The following is a 19,608-nucleotide window of genomic DNA, read 5'->3' on the forward strand; positions in this document are numbered from 1 at the left end:
TAGAAGAGGCGAGCAGAAACGCAAAACTCAAATGGCTGAGAAGAGGGCTCAGGGAAAACAGGGGCCAGCAAATCGGGAGCCTTGTCTTCATCTGCTGCAAATGTGGCAGAGACTTCCACGCCAGGTGGGGCACCTGAGTCCCACCAGGCGATGTTTAACAAAGAATGCACCACTACCATGCTAAACACACAAAGAAAAACAGATGATCTTATCATTATCACTTGCTGCTGGAGAGTTTGCTGTACGCAAATTGGCTGCCATGTTTCTACATTACACTTCAAAAAGTACTTCAATGTTTGTAAAGTGCTTTGAGAGGTCCAATGGTCATGAAAAACGATAGAGATGCAAGTCTTTCATTTTCTTCCGATACTCCAGCTGAGGCCGAAGCAGTGTTTCATAAAGGTGCATGCTAAGGCTACAGGTCTCCTCTCCCTCACCCCTCCATTCCCACTCGTTATTGTAACACCAAGTGGCTTCATTAGCCAAGTCGGCGCCTGCGCCCTTGTTACCTGTTGAGCCGGCGGTGACGCAGGCGCAGCTGCTCCTTTTCTACAGGTGAGTCTCTCCCTGCTTCACTGGGGCCCTGACCGCAAGCCGCAGACGCCCCTCCCTCCCCTTGTGACGTTGACACAGGTGTTCCCCAGGCATTGCGCCTGCGTATCCCTCCTCACCTACCCTCCGCGACGCACGCGCGCGTCTCGCGCCCACCACCGGCGGCGGCTTTTACACCGCGCGCGCCCTTACGCATACTCGCTGGCGGCAGCCCGGCTCGAGCAGCTTACCTAGCCGCAGGTTCACTAGGCCCGGGCCCCAGGCCTTTCCAACCCAATCTTCTTCATGACCCGGTGCAGTCGGGTCTACCGTTTATTACTCCCCGCCCGATTCTCTGCCCCGTCCTCACCTTCAGTTTATTTCTTCTCTTATCTTTCTCTCTTCGGAGTATTTTTTTTCTGTCACTCCCTCCTCTTGCGCAGCCACAACAACGGCAAACCAACCCCCCCCCCCTCCCCTTCTTACAATAGCAACGTCACTTCTGGTCTTCGCTGCCGCCCCTCTGCCTCAACGTCACTTCTGGTTCTCGATATTGACATCGCTTCCGTCTGCGTCCCCCCCTCTGCCCTTCGTCACGTGGGTCCCAGCGCCGGCTGTTTTAAAGCGGCAAGCATTTCCTCTTTCGGGATTCAGCTATGTTTTAGCACATTCTGTGAAAAAGACGATGTTTCGCCACGAGTTGCTGCTTCCAAAACGTGTTTTGTGTCTTGAACGAGGGAAGATAAAAAGGTCGTTCGATTTAATGATGCACACCTTTAAATTCCCCAGTGCTACATCAATGGCAGGGAGTCAGGGTTTTTCATTGGAGGTGTTCAGTTCACTGTGAGAATGTTCCCCCGTATCGGGAATACAACGGGTTCTATCGTCCTTATTCAAAAGGGAATTTGATAACTATTTAAAGAGCAAAGATACGGGGATAAGGTGGGGGAGTGGGACTAGCTGTAGCTGCTCTTGCAGAAAGTCAACATGGATACAACGGGCCGAGTGACCAGTGCTGTAACCACTCTGATTCCTGGTGCGCTCCACATCGGCAAATTCTGCCTCGCCAACATATGATTTTTCCCAAACATGAGAGTTAATGTTTGGAGGATCACAAGCTGGGTAACAAATTGCCTTTGCTTGTGCTCTGGAGCAAGCTACCTGTGCTATGTATGCTTCCTGAACACACACTCTCCACACTAAAGGCCCAGAATAACCTGTTAGCCGCTTTCCTCACCCTTCTGCTCTAATCTGTTTTGCCCTGTAACTTGACTGAAGTGTGAGCTTTTCACTTTATACATTAATGATCTAGATGAAGGAATTGAGGGCATCCTGGCAAAGTTTGCAAATGATACAAAGATAGATGGAGGGACAGGTAGTATTGAGGAGGCGGGGAGGCTGCAGAAGGATTTCGACAGGTTAGGAGAATGGGCAAAGAAGTGGCAGATGGAATACAACGTGGGGAAGTGTGAGGTCATGCACTTTGGTAGGAAGAATAGAGGTATAGACTATTTTCTAAATGGGGAGAGAATTCAGAAATCTGGAGTGCAAAGGGACTTGGGAGTCCTAGTCCAGGATTCTCTTAAGGTTAACTTGCAGGTTGACCCGGTAGTTAGGAAGGCAAATGCAATGCTGGCATTTTTTTCGAGAGAACCAGAATATAAAAGCAGGGATGTGCTGCTGAGGCTTTATATGGCTCTGGTCAGACCACGTTTAGAATATTATGAGCAATTTTGGGCCCCAGATCTCAGGAAGGATGTGCTGGCCCTGGAGAGGGTCCAGAGGAGGTTCATGAGAATAATCCCAGGAATGAAACTAGGAACGTTTGAGAACTCTGGGTCTATACTCAGAGTTTAGAAGGATGAGGGGGGGATCTGATTGAAACTTACAGAATATGAAAGGCCTAGATAGAGTGGACATGGGGAAGATGTTTCCAAAAGTAGGAGAGACTAGGACCCAAGGGCACAGCCTCAGAGTAAAGGGAAGACCTTTTAGAACAGAGTTGAGGAGAAATTTCTTTAGCCAGAAAGTGATGAATCTATGGAGTTCATTGCCACAGAAGGCTGTGGAGGCCAGGTCATTGAGTGTATTTAAGACCAAGATAGATAGGTTCTTGATTGGTAAGGGGATCAAAGGTTACAGGGAGAATGGGGTTGAGAAACTTATCAGCCATGAATGAATGGCGGAGCAGACTCAATGGGCCAATTGGCCTAATTTCTGCTCCTATGTCTTAGGGATAACAGCGTGATGAGGGCAGAGCACCTGGGAGCTTGCTCAACAATAGGACTCAAAGCATATGTGTATCAGGTAATGAGATTTTATGATTGGGCAAGAAACAAGGTTAATTTGAGTCAAATCAGGGATAGTGAGAGAGAATAAGAGAAAGGAAATTGTAAGAAAACAAATTAAAATTTAAAGTTTCTTTTTAAATCACTAACAATGTATTAACTAAGAATGAAACTCCATGCATTCAATTAGTTCCTTTCTGGGCCAGAGAGGTTGAGTCACTTTGCAGGAAAAGAAATCTCCACAAGTGTGAGGTGATGCATTTTAGCAGAAGAGATAGGGAGAAGCAATATGGACGATACTTGCCTTTATGAGCTGAGGCATAGAATACAAGAGCAGGGAGTTTATGCTGGAACTGTATAAAATGTTGGTTAGGCTACAACTGGAGTAATGCGTGCAGCTCTGGTCAACACATATAGGAGGGATGTGATTGCACTGAAGAGGGTGCAGAGGAAATTTACCAGGATGCTGCCTGGGCTGGAGGACCTGAGGTATGAGGAAAGGTTGGATAGGCTGGGGTTGTTTTCCTTGGAGCAACGAAGGTTGAGAGGGGATGGATAGAGTTGTATAAGATTATGAGGGGTGTAGATGGGGTGGATCGGAAGGCACTTTTTCTATTAGTAAAGGGCTCAATAACCAGGGGGGCACGGATTTAAAGTAAGAGGTAGAAGGCTGAGGGGAGCTGAGGAAATTTCTTCAACCAGAGGATGGTGGGAGTCTGGAACTCACTGCCTGAGAGGGCGGTTGAGTCAGAAACTCGTAACATTTAAGAAGTACTTAGATGTTCATCCAGCCATTAGTTGGCCAATACATCCATGCTTGTGGTGCACTGCCTCCCTACACCAACTGGAAAGCAAAAAAGGCTCATGACCCAAATGGACCATGCTTGACTGTCAGCCAAACAACCTTTTTTCCCCTTATTCTCAATGTTTTTATATCTGTTAAAGAAATGTTCAAAGGAAATGACAAAAGAAAGCAATCTCCTTTAATGGCCTGATGATTTTTCACCAGGGTTGCTCATAACATTGCCCTGGAGACAATTACTGGAGACTCTGGGGCCAATCCTGGAGGGTACACTATTTCGAAGAAGAGCAGGAGAGTCCTCCTGTTGTTCTGGACCACTATTTATCCCTCACCCAGCATCACTAATAGTGATTATCTGGTCGCAATCATGTTGCTGTTTGTGGGATCTTGCTGTGTGCAAATTAGCTGCTGCGTCTCCTGTATTGCAACAGTGACTGCGCTTCAAAATTCCATCATTGGCGGCAAAATGCTTTGGGATGCCTTGAGGATCTGGAAGTGCGATCTAAATGCATGTCCTTAACACTCGTTCTTCAGTCTCACCCACAAAACTTTGAAGGCACGAACAGGCCACGGAACCACACTCCCCTCAGTAAGCACCTCCGCGTCTTCAGGGGAGGATGGGAAGTAACTCTGGCGGCTGAGAGGGCGGTGGAGGAATCAAGTAAATGTGGCCCTGGTTGTGGTGTGGAATCAGGTCACCTTCACGGTCATCCGCCCTCCCGATGGCTAAATGGTCCCTTGGGCCGAGGGTGGGGGCTGGTGGGACAACGAGGGAAAAGATAATGAGCCGGCAGGCGAGGGTTACGTGCAGTCTGTTACATGGGTCACTGACGGTAGGTATGTAAAACTGACCTCCGGCTCACTCCCAGGAACCGCGGTCCTCAATGGGGCCGGGGGTGGGGATGCGGTTTGCAGGGGGTCACACAGAGTTCCAACACTTTCGCAAGAGCGGACGCTTTGTAACCAGACTCCGACTGACAGGAGGCTCACTGCCTTCCTGAAAGGGGTCACCGATGTCTTGGATGACACCTCACAACAGGGGAGGGTGTGAGCAGCAGTGGTCCAGGCTGCCGTGGGAGCCGGTTTTTGTCTCTTCACTGGCGTGAGCTTCACATTAGGATTAGTGAAGGGAGATAAATACATTTGTTGCAATGAGTAATGTGACAGATCTTTGGCCCAAAGAATAAGGAGATCACATAGCCGTTTGGAAAAGTAGAGGAGAGTGATGTGGAGGTACAGCTACGTAAATCATTGAAAGTAGAGATGCAGGTTAATAAGGCCATTAAAAAAACAAATAAAACTCGGGTTCATATGCAGAGCAATATAATTTTTTGCAAAAAAGCAGGGAAGTTGTTTTAAACTTATAAAGAATCCTGAATTCTTAAAGCATGGCCACAGCTCCGGTCTCCATATTATAAAATGGATATAGAGGCACTTGGAGAAGGTACAAAAGAAGAATTTACAAGAATGACACCAGAACTGAGAGGTTATACCCATCAGGAAAGATTGAACTGGCTGGGGTTCTCTTCTCTTAAAAAGAGAAAGCTAAAAGAGTGACCTGATTGCAGGCTTTAAAATTAACTAGGGAAGATGTTTTCACTTGTGGCAGAATCCAGAATGTGGACCTTACTACCACAGGGAGTAGGTGAAGTGAAAAACATGGATGCATTTAAGGAAATGCTAGATAATTACAAGATGGAAAAAGGAATAGAAATGTATACAGATGAAGATGGGTGATGGTAAGCTTGTGTGGGATAGAAACCCTAGCAGCGACCTGCTGAACCAAAATGCCTCTATCTGCACTTCACTCCTTCTACCACCGATGGAGAGTGGCAGCAGTGTATACCAGATACAAGATACACTGCAGCAACTCACCAAGGCTCTTTCAATAGCACCTTCCAAACCCACCACCACCACCAACTAGAAGGACAAGAGCAGCAGGTGCGTGGGAACACCACCACCTGCAAGTTCCCCTCCGAGTCACTCGCCATCCTGACTTTGAAATATATTGCCATTCCTTCACTGGGTCAAAATCCTGGAACTCCCTCTCTAACAGCACTGTGGGTGTACCTACACCACATGGACTGCAGCAGTTCAAGAAGGCAGTTCATCACTGCCTTCTTGAGGGCAACTGGGGATGGGCAATAAATGCTGGCCTAGCCAGTGATGCCCACATCCCATGAAAGATTTAAAAAAATATTCAATATAACAAACATATGTTGAATCTGATGTTTAAAAGGAGATTGAAATGAAAGACTTGCATGTATATAGTGCTTTTCATGATCCCAATCAACTTTACAGCCAAAGAACTGCTTTTGAAGTGTAGTCACTTGTAACGCACAGCAAGCTCTCACAAATAGCACTGTAATAATGACCAAATCATCATTATTTTTCTTAATAATGTGCGTAGAGGAATAAATCTTGGCCCCAGGACACCGGGCAGAGCTCCCTGCTCTTCTTTGAAATAGTGGCCATGGGATCTGCAGTATAAGGCCCTGGCACATGTAGGGTTAATATAGGACTGAGTACAGTACCACCCACACAGTGATATAGAAAGGCGTGTGACCCAGACCTAGGGTCGTGGTGTTGAGCAGAGACGTGTATAGATCTAAGCATGGAGATAGCTCCTAGCCTGTGCCTTTTACATGTGTACTGTACATGTGTAAATAATTCTAGTAGTTAATCAAGACTTGCAGTTAACCTACAGAAGACTGGGGAGACCTCTCTAAAATATCTGTAACCAATGCCCTCCCAACATGGTAGCAGAAATGGGATTAAAAACCCTAAAAACTTGGAGGTATTGTAGTAAGAGGGTCTGGCACATGTAAGGTTAATGTGGGACTGAGTACAGTATTGCCCACACAGTGATATAAGAAGGCACATGACCAAGACCCAGGGTCAGTGTGGTGTTGAGCAGAGACGTGTGTAGGCCTAAGCATGGAGATAGCTCCTAGCCTGTGCCCTTTACTGTACAGGTGTAACTAGCTCTAATAGTTCATAAAGACTTGCAGTTAACCTACAGAAGACCACAGAGACTTCTCTGAGACTTAATGATCTGTAACCAATGCCCTCCAAACATGATCTTTTATGTTCAAAAATTTTAGAGCCCCCATTGAACAGATAGAGGGGATGACTTCCTGTGTTTACCTGTGTAATGTGCAGCAAAATTGTCTTTTTTTGCTTGTGAATGTGTTTACAGTTTCATTAAATGCAACACAGAGGGGGAACAATTCTCCACCCTGCACCGCCCCCCCTCCCCCCCAGCCTGTTGTCCTTTCATTTTATGTCCCTTTTAATGCCACTCTCCCACATTGCTGGTCTGAAGTCAGCATGCCTCACCTCCAGAAGGTCTGACCTTGTCCAGGAACCGGGACGGGCTTGTCCTGTGGGATTTTTCAGGGGTGCAGAATGGCACATGGACCTGGTCACAGCCAAATATGAGCCCCTCCCCACCCTGGGAAATCTCACCCTAAAACAGAAAAACTGCATGTAACTGTGAGGTCGGGTTCAAAACACATCATGTAGGGTTGTGGTAGAATAGGTAGAGAGAAACTGTCTCCACTGGCAGCAAGATTCACGACTAGAGGACTGAGATTTAAAGTGATTGGCTAGAGTGCCAGAGGAGAGATGAGATTTTTCCTTTTTCAAAATGAGTTGTTATGATCTAGAAAACGCTGCCTGAAAGGGCAGTGGAAGCTGATTCAATAGTAACTTTCAAAAGGGAATTGGATAAATACTTGCAAAGGAAACACTTGCAGTGATTTGGCAAAAGAGAAGGGGAATGGATAGAGGATAATCAAGAGATATGGGCATACAGCAGGAAAGTGGAGTTGAGGTGAACCTTATTGGTTATTTGTAATGGCAGAGCAGTCTTGAGGGGCCATATGGGCTATGCCTGTTCCTATTTCTCATGCATGCTCAAAGACCCAGCGCTGGCACAATGGGCTAAATAGTATCCTTCAGAACGGTGTGGCTATGCTCTGATATATGAGTGTGCAGTGAGGGTATGCCCTGGTATGAGTGGTCACTGAGGATATGCCCTGGTATATGATTGTTCAGTGTGGGTATGCCCTGGTAAGAGTGGTTACTGAGGATATACCCTGGTATATGATTGTTCAGTGAGGGTATGCCCTGGTAAGAATGGTCACTGAGGATATACCCTGGTATATGATTGTTCAGCATGGGTATGCTCTGGTAAGAGTGGTCACCGAGGATATGCCCTGGTAAACGATCTTATTTAATTAATTCATGGGATGTGGCCTTCACTGACTGGGCCAGCATTTATTGCCCATCCCTAGTTGCCCTTGAGAAGGTGGTGGTGAGCTACCTCCTTGAACCGCTACAGTCCATGTGGTGTAGGTACACGCACAATGCTGTTAGGAAAGGAGTCCAGGATTTTGACCCAGCAACAGTGAAGGGATGGCGATATATTTCCAAGTCAGGATGACTTGTTAAGTGATTTGGAGGGGAACTTCCAGGCAGTGATGTTCCCATCTATCTGCTTCGCCTGTCCTTCTAGATGGCAGTGGTTGTGGGTTTGGTAGGTGCTGTTGAAGGAGCCTTGGTGAACTCCTATGAGCAGTTAGTGATTCTATGCCCTGGTATATGAGTGGTCAGTAACACTTCTATTTCTTAGATTCTTACATTTATTGAGTTTTATATTAACTTTGAGTGCAGTGATTTAGTTAACTCCAAAACCAGAGTCTTAAATCTGAACAAAGCATACTACGCAGATCTGAGGGGGGGCGAGTTGGTTAAGATGGGGGGCCGGAAGGTTGAAAGATATGAAATGAAGCAATGGCAAACATTTAAATAATCCATTCACAATTCACGACCGAATTACCATTGCCTTAAGAATAAGAACCTAACAGGAAGAGTGGTCCTAATACGGCTGAGAAATTAAATAGAATATCAGATTAAAGGAAATGGTTTAAAAAGCTGCCAGTATGAGAAGTGGATAAAGAAAGGAAAAATAGTACAAAACTAAAGGCTTTAGAGGCATAAAAACAGATTGTAAAAGCTTCTTTAGTTATGCAAAAAGGAAAAGATTAGCGAGAATAAACAGGTCCATCAGAGGCAGAGGGAGGAGTAATGATAATGGAAGATAAGGAAATGAAAGAGATATTAAATGAGTATGATCTGTCTGTTTTCATGGTAGAAGACCCAAAAAGCCTTCTGGAACCAAGGGCCTAGTGAAAATGAGTGAAATTAGCATTAATGAAGAAATAAGGCTGGACAAATTAGTGGGTCAAAAAGCTGACAAATCCCCTGGATCTGATGATCAGCAAGCTAGGATTTGAAAAAAAATGATGCTGAGATTATAGTCGTATTGGTTTTGATCTTCCACAATTCCTTAGATTCTTAAGTGGACGAGATTCTAGCTTGCAAGGTAGCAAACCTAACCCTGCTATTCAAGAAAGAAGGGAGAGAGGAAACAGACAACTATAGGCCAGTGGGCTTGGTGACCATCGTAGGTAAAGTGCTAATGTCTATTTTCAGGGAAGTGCTAACAGGGTATTCTATTGACCAGAAACCGAATTGGACTAGCCATACAAATACTGTGGCTACAAGGGCAGATCAGAGGCTGGGAATCCTGTGGCGAGTAACTCACCTCCTGACTCCTCAAAGCCTGTCTACATTCTACAAGGCACAAGTCAGCAGTGTGGTGGAATACTCCCCATTTGTCCAGATGAGTGCAGCTCTCACAACAATCAAGAAGCTCAACACCATCAAGGACAAAGCAGCCCACTTGATTGGCACCCCTTCCACATTCTTCCCTCCACCACTGATGCACAATGGCAGCAGTGTGTACCATATACAAGATGCACTCAGAAACTCACGAAGGCTCCTTAGGTAGCACCTTCCAAGCCCATGCCCACTACTATCTAGAAGGACAAGGGCAGCAGACACATGGGAACACCACCTGGAAGTTCCCCTCAAAGCCACTCACCATCCTGACTTGGAAATATATTGCCGTTCCTTCACTCTTGCTCGGTCAAAATCCTGGAACTCCCTCCCTAACAGCACCGTGGGTATGCCCACGCCACATGGGATGCAGCAGTTCAAGAATGCAGTTCACCACCACCTTCTCAAGGGCAACGAGGGATGCGCAATAAATGCTGGCCCAGCCAGCGATGCCCACACCCCATGAATAAATAAAAAAGAAACCTCACATGCCTGCCTTTTTTCTATATCTCTGTCCTCCATCAACCACCAGCCCATTGTATCCTTCCATGTTGACAGGGTTTTTGGTTATAGAGAGGTTAAGTGAGTGGGCAAGAGATCAACAGATGGAATATAACTTGGAGAAATGTGAAGTTATCCACTTTGGTTGGAAAAGTAGAAAAGCAGAATATTATTTTAAAAAGTAAGAGACTGGTAAATGTTGGTATTCAAAGAGGCCTGCGTGTCCTTGTCAAATCATACAAATTTGCCATGCAAGTAAGGAGGAATACAAATGGTATGTTAGCCTTCATTACAAAGGAGTTGGAGTATAAGAGTAAAGAAGTCTTATTGCAATGATATAGGGCCTTGGTGAGACCATACCTGAGTGCAGTTTAGGTCTCATTACTTAAGGAAGGATACACTTTCTTTAGAGGCAGCGCAACAAAGATTCCCAACACTGATTCCTGAGATGAGGAGAGACTGAGCAGACTAAGCTTATATTCCCGAGAGTTTAGAAGAATGAATGCAACATATAAAAATCTTAAGAGACATGACAGTTGGGAGGATGTTTCCACCACCACCCCCCCACCCCACCGCCCCGACTGGGGAGTCCAGAACCAGGGGTCACTATCTCAGGATAAGGAGTTGACCATTTAGGACTGAGATGAGGAGACATTTCTTCATTCAAAGATTATGAATCTTTGGACTTCTGTACAACAGAGAGTTGTGGATATTCAGTCGTTGAGTATATTCGTTGATAGATTTTTGTGTACTAAGGGGATTAAGGGATATGGGGGATAGGTATAACTGAGGTAAAAGTTCAGCCACAAAGTTATTAAGTGGCAGAGCAGACTCAAGGGCCCACTACTTGTTATGTTCTTGCATTCTGGTACAGGAGTGGTCAGTGACGGAAGGTGGGAGCAGAGTTTTTGGGGCATTTTTCCTACTTAGCTCCAGGCAATCCTGCAATCCAATGGCCTGCCCAGTCAGATGGCTGAAGACGGAGAAGTAGCAGGAAGCCAATAAATGACTATGTGGTAAAATGCATGTTTTTAGTCTGTTCAAATTCTGGCAGGAGCCTATGCCGTCATGTTAGGGTGGGGTAGCAGCATTGGGAGGGGTCCGAAAACCTTGGTTCTTGCCAATCTTTACCTACAGCCTGAGGGTTTGGGTGACTGAAGTGTGCTCCTGCAGGGATGGAATGCATCCTTTATGTCAGACAATTGGAAATTCAAGGCTCAAAGGGTGAGTCCAAGATTCAGGTTCAAAGTTATGAAGAGGATACTGAACTCGCTGGGGACATTAAATGTTGGAGTTTTAAAGCAATAGGGAAATAGGATCTTCTCCTCTCCGGTGTCAAATGGCCTCCTTCTGTGCCATAACAATTCTGTGGTGGTTCTACCCCAGTTTCTAATCGGTCAGCACAGACCTCGACCGAGAGCATGGGAGCAGGTCAGACGCCTCCCTGACTCCCCAGCCCTGGAGGTCAGAGGACCTGAGAAGAATGTCGGGCAAGAGAAAAAGAATGAAAACAAAGAGAAAAAAAAATCAAATTAAAAGGACTTTCAATGCCACCGCTCTTGGCCATCACCCCTATTTCTTGTTTATAAGAAGTTAAAGCACCCTTTGTCCTTGCAGCTTTGTCAACAGTGAAACAATTTTGCTTAATGACTCAGTCCCTTTAATAACTGCAGGCCACGATACCAACCAGGGCATGTGTGTGAATCCCAACTCTGACCCATCCTGTCTCAGTTTGCAAATGTACAAATCCTTCTTTTCTTTTGGCTTTCCCATAGCCCAAGCCTCGTTTCTGATTCCAGCTCCACCACCCCCATCCCCCCTCCCACTGTTTAATGGACCCAAACTAATGTGAAAAGCAAATTTGCTTTTACAGGCATAATAGATTCCTCATCATCCCCGCCTCTCTCTCAAAGCCCCGCCTCTTTGACTATTCATTTTGAAATGAAGCGACGAGGCTCCCAGCAGTAGCTTGGCGATCGATCAGTTTGATTGATCACCCGAGGACAGCGAGGGTAGGAGATGGGAGGGAGTGTCGGAGGTGGGGGGGGTGGTTGGTGATGCAAGGAGGCCACAAATGCAGGCTAAAGTCCAAAAAGGCAACAGCTGCTGCATTCAGCATCCAAAAGGGAAAGGTCACTGACCAAAAGCAAAACATTTACCGGCTCCTCGCTGGGTCCCTCGCTCCCATTGTGTGCTCAGGGGCATACCCCTTCATAAAGACAGCGTTCACAGGGGAAAGAAAAGAAGGGCGAGTGTCCATCTTTGCACGCTGATCTCACAGCTTTCTCTTCTGACGCTCCGTCTCCTCTTCTGCTTCACACTCATTCATCTGGTGGGACTCCTCCCACCCAAACTTCAATAGAAAACCCGAAGAAGAAATATTTTCACTTGTTTTTGCTGCCTTTCCATTCATGCTTGTGTCTCTATTTTTCTGTCTCTGCTTCCTATTTCTCTCTCTGGTTAAAACATGCCTCCTTTCACTCGCATTTAGTGCTGCAGATGATCTGAGCATAAAACAAGCATTTCCTTTGCGATAAACCCGGTGCCAGAGGCATCTTATCCACCAACGTGTCAAATCTCATCCTGTGTTCAAATCCCTCCATGGTTTTGCCCCTTCAAATCTGTTCCCTCCTCCAGCCCTACAACCCTCTAAGAGCTCTATGTTCTTCCAATTAAGGCCTCTTGCGTACGGCCCACGTCCTATAACCCGTCATTAGCAGCCATGCCTTCAATCACCTAGACCGTAAACTCTGGAATTCCCTTCCTAATCCTCTCTGCCTCACTACCTCTCTCTCCTCCTTTAAATCACTCCTTAAAACCTACCTTTTTGACCAAGCTTTTGGTCATTTGCCCTAATATCTCCTTATGTGGCTCGCCAGTTTTTTTTTAAAATCTGACTATGATCCTGTGAAACACCTTGGGACATTTTACAGTGCAAAATGCAAGCTGTTGCTGGTATACAACACAGAAACAGGCCATTCAGCTGAAACAGTCCATGCCAACATCTGTGCCCCACTCGAGCCTCTATTTCTGGGATTGTTTATCTGACATCCTGTTTTGGTTTCCATCCCTCATGCTGAATCAGTGTTCTCATTTGCAATCTCTCTCAAATCTGTTTATCAAATGGCAGTAATCATTATGTCAATTTGCAGAAATGGCAGCCTCTTACTTACGAAGGTCAATTTGCATGTTATCGATGTCAGTGAAACACTAACTGAGCTAATTACTGACCCGGATCCAATTAAATTATGGAAGATCACACGTTAACATGGCACACAGCAGTGGGATTGGTGGCGTTAATTGTATATCAATTGTATTTAATTATATGAAGGCGAAAGGCAATAATTGGGGTTTTACTTGAGCAGATATAAAGAGATACTTACTGAAACTATTGTTGGTTAAGTTTGGAGGTATATGCTTGCAATGTTTCACTCTGTAAATAAATATAAAACTGAATAAAGAACAACAACTGGCTTTCTAGATTATAACAGGTTGGCTCACTTAGATGAGCAATTTTATGTCATCTGATGTAGTAAAGCATCCAAAATGTTTCACGGGAACGCAATCAAACAAAAATTTGACAATGAGCCAAAGAAGGATGGATTAAGACAGCTGATCAAAGAGGTGGGATTTAAGGAGCATCTTAAAGAAAAAGAGAGAGTGAGGTGGAGAGGTTCACAGAGGGAATTCCAGAACTTAGGGCCTAGGCGGCTGATGGCATAGCCAGCAATGATGGGATAATGAGAGTGGGCAATGGACAAGAGGCCATTATTGGAGGAGCACAGATATCTTGGTTTTAAAATCATCAACATCATCTTTCCCATGGGATCTGATTATAGGTAGCTGCCATCATAAGATCAACAGTCTCCAACCCCACCTCAGCTCATCTACTGTTGAAACCCTCATCTGTAACTTTGTTGCCTTTGGACTTGACTGCTTCAATGCTTTCCTGGCCAACCTTCCATCATCCATAAACTGCAGCTCATCCAAAACTCTGCTGCCTGGACCCTAACTTGCCCCAAGTCCCATTCACCCTCCATCCCATGTGCTCGCTGACTAGCATTGACTCTCAGGCTAAGCAACACCTCAATTTACAGATTTGCATCCTTGTTTTCAAATCCTCCTGCAGCCTCAGCCCTACTCTGTCTCTTGCAGAGGGGTGGAGGGTGAGGCCATGGAGATTTTGAAAATGAGGATGAGAAATGAGTGCTGCCCGTCCAGGAGCCTCTCTAACTCTGGCCACTTGTGCATCCCTGATTTTAATTGCGTAACCGTTGGCAGCCGTGCCTTCAGCTGCCCGGGCCCTAAGCTCTCGAATTTCCTCTCTAAACCTCTCCATCTTTCTCTCTTCCTTTAAGACATTCCTTAAAACCTTCTGGTTCCACAACTAGCTCCAATGTTCCCTTGAAAATGTACCTGTTGTGTGTGGAGCCAGATTTTTTTTCTCTGTACTTTTAAGAAATTTTAAAGACTATTTGAGTATGAGCATTATTTATCACAGAACACAGCCTCTCTGATTCAGGGGAGGCAGTGGGTTAGTGGTAGTGTCACTGGACTAGTAGTCCAGAGACCCAGAATAATACTCTGGGGACCTGGGTTCGAATCCATGGCAGATGGTGGAATTTGAATTCAATAAAAATCTAGAATTAAAAGTCTAATAATGACCATGAAACGATTGTTTTGAAAACCCATCTGGTTCACTAGGGAGGGAAATCTTCCATCCTTATTAGGTCTGGCGCACATGTGACTCCAGATCCACAGCAACTTGGTTGACTCTTAAATGCCCTCTGAAATGGCCAAGCAAGACACTAAGTTGCATCAAACCATTACAGAAAATTGGACCTACACCACATAGACTGCAGCGGTTCAAGAAGCCAACTCGCCACCATCTTCTCAAGGGCAGTTAGGGATGGGATAAATACTGGCCTAGCCAGCAATGCCTGCATCCCATGAATGAATAAAGGAAAATCTAGAACGCTAGAGACCCATGCTAAAAAGTAAGATGAAGATGAGGAGGATTTTCTCGCTGAGAGGTCATAGTGTTTGGAATTCTCTTTCCCTGTGAGTCATGGAAGTTGTGTCATTGAATATATTCAAGGGCATCAAGGGTTATGGGGGCAGAAAGGAAAATGGAGTTAAGGCCACCTCAGATTAATCATGATCTTATTGACTGGTGGAACAGGCTCAATGGACCAAATGGCCTACTCCTGCTTCTATTTCTTATGTTCTTAAGTTCCTCTTTGATCAAGCTTCGGGTCAGGTGTCCTAATAAATACCCAAGAGGCTGTAACCCTCTGGTAAAGCACCTCGAGGTGTTTTACCACATTGTTGCAGCAATATTGGAAATCATTACTGAAGGTAGACCGCTTATGGAAGTGAGGGAATGCTGCTGGTTTCTCTAAGCAGCATTCTGATGCCTGTTGTTAGTGGAGCTATGGTTGTCATAGTTCAGCATCAGAACAGGTACTGGAGAAAGTCCTAACAACCTGATTGCCAGTCAAGATGTTACATTTGTTCTTGCAATGTGAGCTATATTGGCAAGCCCAGCATTTATTGCCCATCCCTGGTTGCATTCAAAAGATGGTTGTCAGACCTCTCCTTGAACTGCTGCAGTCTGTGTGGTGATCACACCCCTACAATGGTAGATAGGGAATTATGGGCTTTAACCCCCACAATGATGAAGGAACAATGATGTAAAGGTACATGTCAGGATGCTGTTGACTATTCCAACACACTCCTGGCTGCTTTCCCACATGCTACCCTCCATAAACCTGAGGTCCTCCAAACTCTGCTGGTTGTGTCATAACTTGCAGCAAGTCCCGTTCCCCCATCACCCTCTGCACTCACTGACCTTTATGACTCCTGGTCAAGCAAGGCCTTGATTTTAAAATTCTCATCCTTGTTTTCAAACCCTCCATGACCTTGCCCCTTTGCTATTGCTGTAATCTCCTTCAGCCCCACAACCCTCCGAGATCTCTTCATCCCTCTAATTCCAGACTCTTGAGCATCCCCGATTTTAATCGCTCCCCCATGGTAACTGTGCCGTCAGGTGTCTGGGCCCCAAGTTCTGGAATTCCCTCCCTAAACATCTCCACCTCTCTGCTTTCCTCCCCTCAGACATTCCTTAAAACTGACATTTTCTTATGTGGCTGGTGTCTAAATTTGTTTTATAATGCTCCTGTGAAGCACCTTGGGACATTTTATTACATTAAAGGCACTAATAGATGAGAAAAAAAATTTCACGCAGCACATGGTTAAGGTCTGGAATGCTCTGAGAGTGTGTGGTAGAGGCAAGTTGAATCGGAGCATTCAAAAGGGAATTGGACTGTTAGCCAAAAAGGAAGAATGTGCAGGGTTATGGGATAGAAGTCGGGAAAATGACACTAATGAATTGCTCGTTCAGAGAGCCGGTGCAGAAATGATGGGCTGAATGGCCTCCTTCTGCGCTGTAACAATTTTGTGATATAAATATAAGTCATATGAAAGCAAAAATATAAGTTGTGTGAGCCAGAGGAGTGCTTAAACTTGAAGGTGTTCCACACCATTGCCATTCTCGATAGCTGATGTTGCAGGGGAGAGCAGTGTTGCCAAAGTAACATTGATGAGTTGCTGCAGTACATCCTGCCGATAGCACATAGGTTCATGTTTGCATTAGAGAGGGTTTTTTGGAGAGGATGTTGCCAGGACTGGAGAATTTTAGTGAAGAGGAAAGATTGGGTAGGCTGCAGGGTTTTCTCCAAAACAGAGGAGGCTGAGGGGAAATTTAATTAGGTATATAAAATTATGAAGAGCCTCGGAAAGATTGGATAGGAAGGACTTATCTCCCTTCACAGAGAGGTCAATAATCAGGGAGCAGAGATTGAACATAATTGGTATAAGAATTGGAGGGAAGTTGAGGCATAATTTTTTCACCCAGCGGGTGTTGGGGGTCTGGAACACTGCCTGAAAGCCTCATCACATAGAAAAATCACATCAATATGCACTTGAAGTGCCATAGCTACAGGCCTATAGACCAAGAGCTGGAAGATGGGATTAGACTGAATGGCTCCTTGTCAGGCAGCATGGACAAGAAGGGCCAAATGACCTGCCTCTGTGCCTTAAGTTGCTCTAATTTTGTAATGTAGGGAAATGTGGCCACTTATTTGCATTCAGCAAGCTGCCTAAAGGACCAATGGGTTTAATCTGTTTATTAGGTGTTGGCTGAGGGGTAAGTATTGTCTAGGAGGCCAGAGAGAATAGCCCTGCTCCTCTTGAAACAGTGCTAGCAAATCTTTTACATCCACCTGAGAGGGCAGGCAGGGCCCTCGGTTTTATATCGCGTTTGAAAGGCTGCACCTTTGACAGTGATGCGCTCCCTCCATACTGCACTGGGAGTGCCAGCCTGGGTTACATTCTCAAGTGGATTTTGAATCCACGACCCTGTAACTCAGAGACAAGACCTCTAAACACTGAGCCACTGCTGACATGTAGCCCAAACACCCAACCATAGCTAACTAGTTTCAGATAAAGGAGTTGCACGTTTATTCACATGCATCATATGTTGATGAACTGGCTGTTTTCTGAAGGCTCCCCTACCCGAAGCAGCTAATGTGTGGGAACGTGACACTTGACTGATCTCAAGCCAGGCAGTATTTGGTGTCTTCAGGCTGCCTTGATTTAAACCGGCCACTATGGGGCATCTGACAACTGTTCTTTCTAGAACTGCTCTCGTCAGAGCCATCACGTTTTGCTATTTTAACCAACAAGGCACCTTATCTAAAGAGAACAGCGCTCGGCATTCTCACGATGACCCACCCAGAGCTGGAAGTCGTGCCAGCCGTGGCTCAGAGCGAGGCACCCTCGTCTCGGAGCCAGGAGGTTGTGGGTTCACAGGGTTTTTTTTACTCATTCACGGGATGTGGGCACCACTGGCTAGGCCAGAATTTATTGCCCATCCCTAATTGCCCTTGAGAAGGTGGTGGTGAGGTGCCTTCTTGAGCGCTGCAGCCCATGTGGCGTAGGTACATCCATGGTGCTGTTAGGAAGGGAGTGCCAGGAATTTGACCCAGTGACAGTGAAGTCAAACCAAGTCAGGATGGTGTGGCTTGGAGGGGAATTTGCAGGTGGTAGTGTTCCCATGCATCTGCTGCCCTTGTCCTTCTATAATTAGAGGAACACAGTACAAAAGTCAGGGGGTAATGCTGAACCTTTATAAAATATTAGTTTGGCCCCAGCAGGGGTATTGTGTCCAACTCTAGACACCACAATTTAGGAGGGTTGTGAAGGATTTGGGGACCATACTGAAGAGATTTACTAGAATGGTTCCAGGGATGTGGTTATGACAGAGACGACAAAAGAAAGGGTTATTCTAATTTGAGCAGAGAGGTTGAGAAAGAGATTTGATAGAGGTGTTTGAAATCATGAAAGTTAAATCAAGAGAAATTGTTTCCAAAGTCTTCAAGCTTCCAAGTTGACGTTCATCACCCTGTTCCCATGAAATGTCACGACCTTTATATTAATTCTGTTTCTCCCTCCACAGGGGAAAGAGTTTCTCTCACTCTTGAATATCAGCTCTTTGACTGACCTTCAACAACTCAATCAGATCACCCCTTAATGTCCTATCCACGAGGCCTCTTCTCCCAAACTGTTCTTTTTTTTTTATAAAGAAACAACTTAGAGCAAAGGCAAATTGAATCTTGCTTCATAGAAGAAGCTGCATCACATCTGTTCAGCAGCACAATCTCACCTCAACAGCCGAACATGGTGGCTCTTCAGAAGAATTGGAAAGATCGGCTTCAGGGCTGGAGGTGATGGAGCAACAACAGTGGCTGCGTCAAACAAGCATCAGCCAAAGCTTTTCCTCACCCCATCTGCTCACTGTATAAAACCTGAGGAACCCGGGTAATTTTACTTCAGCTGAAGCAAGGAGTGACCTGGCCAGTCACTAAGAAGAGTACAATCCACTTGACCACTTATAGGTGATTGTGGATATATACTGTCAGCATATCTGGTTTGTTAAGTTTCAACAGTGTAACTTATGGTCAAAGAACATTCAGTTTTGACAATGTGACTTAGCTGGTAATATGATATACTGAAACTGGCTGATGAAGGTAGGGCAATTTGGAGAAGCAGGAAAACATCAGTTTAGAGTTCTATGGCTTATCACGTCTCACAGAACTGGCTCAAAGTACAAAGGACGAGTTTTCACCTCTGACAACCTTGGGATGTCCCAAAGCACCTCATAAGTGGGAGATTGTGGTGTAGTGGTAATGTCACCAGACTAGTAATCCAGAAGCCCAGGCTAATGTTCTGGGGACATGGGTTCAAATCACACCACAACAGCTAGTGGAATTTAAATTCAATGAATACATCTGGGATTATAAGGCTATCCCCATCAGTGCTGGTGACCATAACAACAATCAATGATTGTTGTAAAGACCCATCTGGCTCACTAATGCCCTTTAGGGATGGAAATCTGCCATCCTTCCCAAGTCTGACCTACATGTAACTCCAGACACACAGCAATGTGGTTGATTCTTAACTGCCTTCTGAAATGGCCTAGCAAGAAACTCAGTTGAAGGGCAATTAGGGAGAGGCAACAAATGCTGGCTTTGCCAGTGACAACAAAATCCCAATAAAGAACAAAAAATGAACCGAAATGGCTGCCTTGCCTATGAATGTCCTTCAGATTACTTTGAGTTGACCATCATCCATTGGGAACAAGCTATCACTGATTGCATTGTCAGATTAGCCCTAAAACCAGCATCACTGTGGTTGACATACCTTTCAGAGTTCTTTGGTTTTGTTTCTTGTAAGAATATA

General features: G+C 45.4%; 1 protein-coding gene across 3 annotated transcripts in view; it reads right to left on the bottom strand.

Moving 5' to 3' along the window:
• The window catches only part of LOC121291552 (E3 ubiquitin-protein ligase RING2-A-like), a 30,604-nt gene extending 29,600 nt beyond the window's left edge, over positions 1-1,004 (bottom strand). For 2 of the 3 annotated variants that reach the window (XM_041212909.1, XM_041212907.1), the window contains exon 1: positions 902-1,004. The gene's annotated coding sequence lies outside the window, so the exon portion shown is untranslated. Of the gene's footprint in view, positions 1-782 lie in introns of all 3 variants that reach the window. The other variant, XM_041212908.1, reaches the window with a different exon arrangement.
• Positions 1,005-19,608: the final 18,604 nt, after the last annotated feature.

The sequence above is a fragment of the Carcharodon carcharias genome, chromosome 19 (assembly GCF_017639515.1).
Source record: "Carcharodon carcharias isolate sCarCar2 chromosome 19, sCarCar2.pri, whole genome shotgun sequence".
In the NCBI taxonomy this organism is placed as follows: Eukaryota; Metazoa; Chordata; class Chondrichthyes; order Lamniformes; family Lamnidae; genus Carcharodon; species Carcharodon carcharias.